Below are 4,528 nucleotides of genomic sequence, written 5' to 3' on the forward strand. Positions count from 1 at the left end.
TCTCTCTCTCTCTCTCTCTCTCTCTCTCTCTCTCTCTCTCTCTCTCTCTCTCTCTCGCTCCTTCTCTCTCTTTGCAAGCTCTCTCCTATTCGTCTTTCTCTCTCTCCCTCTGTTGGCCCTTCAACGGTGGCGGTGATGCAGCTTCAATGACGGCGATGCCTCTCTTTCTCCGACGCAACTGAATGACGACACAACGGCGCGACGAGCGGCAATGGCCTCTGTCGACGCACTCTTCCCCCTCTCCTTCCTCTTCTCTTCTTCTTCTCCCCTCTCTTTTCTTTTCCCCTTTCTCTCATTTATCCCTATTTGTTCTCTGCGTGTGTGGGTGTGTTGAGGGAGGTGAGGGTGGCGGCTAGGGTTAGTAGGTGTGGGGTGAGCGTGTTATGTGTCAGGGTTAGGATAAAATTAGGTAAACGGGTAATTTTGTAATTTTTAATAAAATTAGGGATAATATAATAATTGAAAACTAATTTTAATCCAATTATAATTATCAATAAAAATATTATTATATTCCAATAAATACTCTAATTCAAAAATTAGAGATAATCAAACTAATTTTTTTTATTCATAAAATAAAGTTAAAAATCTAAATATTCAAATTAAAGTATATAAAATTAATATAATAAATCATAAATAATTTATTATTTAATTTTTGAAAATCTGGGGTCTTACAAGTGAAGGCTTTAGTTCAAAATCATTTGTTTCAACCATGGGCCTTACTATGCTGTCTCCACAGCTTTTAGAGGTGGGTGTGTTGTACTCTCCAAGAGTCCTCCTTGCATTATTTTGCTCATCTGCCATTCTCTCTTCTTCTTGTCTCCTAGCTCTTGCTTTCTTTCTTAACCGGAATAGAGTTAACTCTATCTCAGGATTATACTAGAGATGAGGTGTGGCATTTCCTCCTTTTTGCATGCAAGACAACAATAAAAACAAGATCAAACATACCTTGTGGTATATAGAAGAGAAGGAGGGATTTTAAACAAGATAAAGAACTAAAAGAACGTAAAAAGGAACGTAAAAGAAAAGAAAATAAAGAAAAAGAACGTAAGAAAGAATAAAGAACTAAATGTGAAACAAAAGAAAAGAAAATAAAAAATATCTAAATTAGGATTTAACCAAATGTATATTGCCAATCTCAATTAATTTTTGGCAACGGCGCCAAAATTTTGATGAGCAAAAATTAAAGATCATGGATACCAGTAAGTGCAACGGATCGTTCAAGTAATACCATGGTGAGTGGATATCATTCTCATGATTATTAAAAGATTGAGTAAGCAAATATCATATTAAATACTAAATTAGATTAAAATAAACTGGATTGATAAGGGCAAAATTTATATCTTGCTTGGAATTTTGAGTGCTTGGGTGCTTAACAAACAATAAGCTTGGATGTTGATTGAGAAAAGACAATAATTGTGAGAGTCAAAGGTTTTAGAGATATTAATGCTCTTAGAAAAATCAAACCTTGTTCACTTATTTTGAAGCATGCAAAGATCTTTTACGACAAATCTTTAGTAACTGATTTCTAATTCCTTGGTTCCTCAGTTTTTCTTTAATCAAATAGTTGTCAGTTAATTAATTAAAGAGTTTAAGCACAAAAATTGATTTAGTTTCTAATAAGATTTAAAAGTAATCCTTAGGTCAAATTATATGTCACGTATTCAAGCTAGTCCTATCCAGTTAAACCTTAGAAAAAACATAATTTTCAAAAGTTATTCTAATTCGAATTATATGTCACTTTTCAAAATATGCATGTGTCACACAATAATTGAACCACTATTCCTAACTGAATTAAAAAGGTCATGTGAAAGAGTTTTCAAGATTTAATTCAAATATTAAAATTTTCAGTTATAATAAAAGAATTCAAAAGGAATTAGCATTTCTTTTTCGATATTGCTAATCTGAATGAAGAACGAATAACTCAATCATAAAATAGATCAATGCATGTCTTCAAAATAAAATAAACTTAGATTAATAATTCATAGAAAATATAAACAAGGCTCCTAACCCTCTGACAGAGGATTAGTTACCCCTGGAATGAAAAAAAACAAGAAGAAAATTGTGCTGATGAATGGAATGTCCTTCTCTGTAAACCAGGTTCACTTATTTATATCCTAATTCTAGAATTCAAATTCAAATTCAAGCTAAACTAATCCCATCTTTCAGAGAGAAAGATAAGATAACTAATTACTGTTTTCAAATTCAAATCAAAATAATAATTCAAATTAAATCCTAACAAACGAATTTTTTATGTTTTTAGAAAGAATTAATAACTAATCTTCTAGAGTTTTGAGTGTTTTTGGATGTGATTAAAGCTTCTAATGATATGGATAATTAAGCTTGGGAGAGTTGTAATTGTTTTTAAGCCAGTCTTGCTTTAGAGAAAATTGAGCAAAAAGCCCCAAAATCACCTTCCAGGGTCACGCATACGCTGAGCGTGTGTATGGAGGGCTTGGAGGACGCCCGACGGAAGGAGAAAAAAAAGAGGTCTGCCGGGCGTGCAAGAGTGTCTGTTGGGCATGTAGGAGGCCTTGAGGAGTTCGTTGAGCATGTGGACAGGCCGCTAGGCGTGTGGCTTGGCCGCCTGACATGCCTTCTTGGGTGCTTTGGCTTCATTTCTTACGGCACGCTTTTGTTCCTTTAGCCACGCTTTTGCTGTACTTGTGTTTTTCTTGTAAAAACGCTTTAATTCTTACTTGTTTTGACCCTAAAAACACATGAAAATACAACAACACTCTCTCATCTTCAAATATTTTATTATTTATGAAATTCTATTAGAAAATATAAGAGATTTGATTTAAACTTAAGAATTCTTACTTGCTTAAGATGACGTGTCATCAATATGGTTAAGCAAATCTTACTTGTACCTTAGAATCCAATTTGAGATCAGATCAAACCCTAGACCCTTCCATATTTACTTGTTCTGCTTTCTTCGGTTGTCTCTTTTACTTGGTCACTCCTTTATTCACCGACTATGTTTTAATTGAGAAATGCCAACAAAGATATGTTAATTTCATTTCATTGCTTTCAACCATCTACAGATTGATTGAAGAAAAAGTGGGCGTTAGATTAAGAAATTCAACTCAAATAACAAAAGTAAAATTAAGAGGACTATGGTGAAGAGAACATACAGTTGCTTTAACATTATTATTTTGGTTAAGCTTTCTCTATTAGCCTGAGTTTGGTTACAAAAATTACAACATATATAATTATTGAATAAATTCAAATACAGAAGGTCTCATATACAATTCATATTATTGAAATTATGAAATTTAAGTCCCGACCCAAACAAGAACAGAGTAGGAATAAATCCTCACCACAATGACTCGAAACGACATGAGAATCAGTTCCACAAGATTTGATAGTTTTGATTGTAGTTTCAATCGAAACTTCTAAAGACTCCCGCTCGCTTGCCTCCCAAATATACTCAGCCAGCACCACCGAGTCCACGCCTAAACCAGGCTCTGAGTGCTTCAAACCGCTGGAGCAAAAGCAGAACTAGAGGTAGAACTTGTCGTGGAAGACAACGCAGAAGTGGAAGATCTAAAGCATTACATCAATAATCTGAATGGAATCGTCACTGAAATACTATTCCGAGAGGTGAGAGCTCCACAAATTGAGAGGCTCCACGATCACCTCGTCCTCCATTTATAATTCTACCAGCCTATGAAGCACGGACACTTCGTTGAGTTATCGTGTCCGCGTGTCGGACACATTTTGAACATGACACTTACCGACACTCGTCCGACACGCTTGTTTGTTGTGTCCAACCGTGTCTTAATAAAAAGTAAAAAATTATTTTCCGGACACGCTTGGACACACCTAAATACCATCACGTGTCAGCGTATCTAGTCTTATTCTTAACATATATTCTTGAAATAAATTTAGATATAGTATATACCGTTATTTATTAAAATAAAAAATATTTTAAATACTTGATATAATTAAAATAAGATATTAAAAATAATTTAAAAAATTAATTTATATTTTAATATCAATAAAATATCAAAATGTTATTACGATTTATCTAAAAAATACTTTATATTTTATGTATATACGTGTCCCCGTGTCTTATAAGATTTTAAAATTCGCGTGTCGGTGTGTGCCGTGTCGTGTCGTGTCCCATGTCAGTGTCAATGTCCATGCATCGTCATACCAGCAATGCATTGACAAAGGAGACTTGACGGTAACGGTGACAAGGAGATGAATAACGGTGACAATAGAATCGAGATTTTAGGAGTTCAGATTCTCTCTCTTTTTTTTCTCGAAGGATTTTCTTAATTTTTTTTATATGAACTCAGTGAATATTTGTTTGGGTTCGATTTGTCATAATTAATTAGATTAAAAATATTATAATAACGAAAGTTTTTGTTAATTATTTAAAATTGTAACAAATAAAATATATTATAAAAGTTTTAATAATTTTCGCTTAAAAACTTCCATAAACAAACAAAAATTATGTAGTGTACATTTGAATACTCTCTTGCCAACGGGGACTAGCTTCCAAAGGTAAATATTCTTTTATTTC

This window comes from Arachis ipaensis, chromosome B02 (assembly GCF_000816755.2).
Source record: "Arachis ipaensis cultivar K30076 chromosome B02, Araip1.1, whole genome shotgun sequence".
Taxonomy (NCBI): domain Eukaryota; kingdom Viridiplantae; phylum Streptophyta; class Magnoliopsida; order Fabales; family Fabaceae; genus Arachis; species Arachis ipaensis.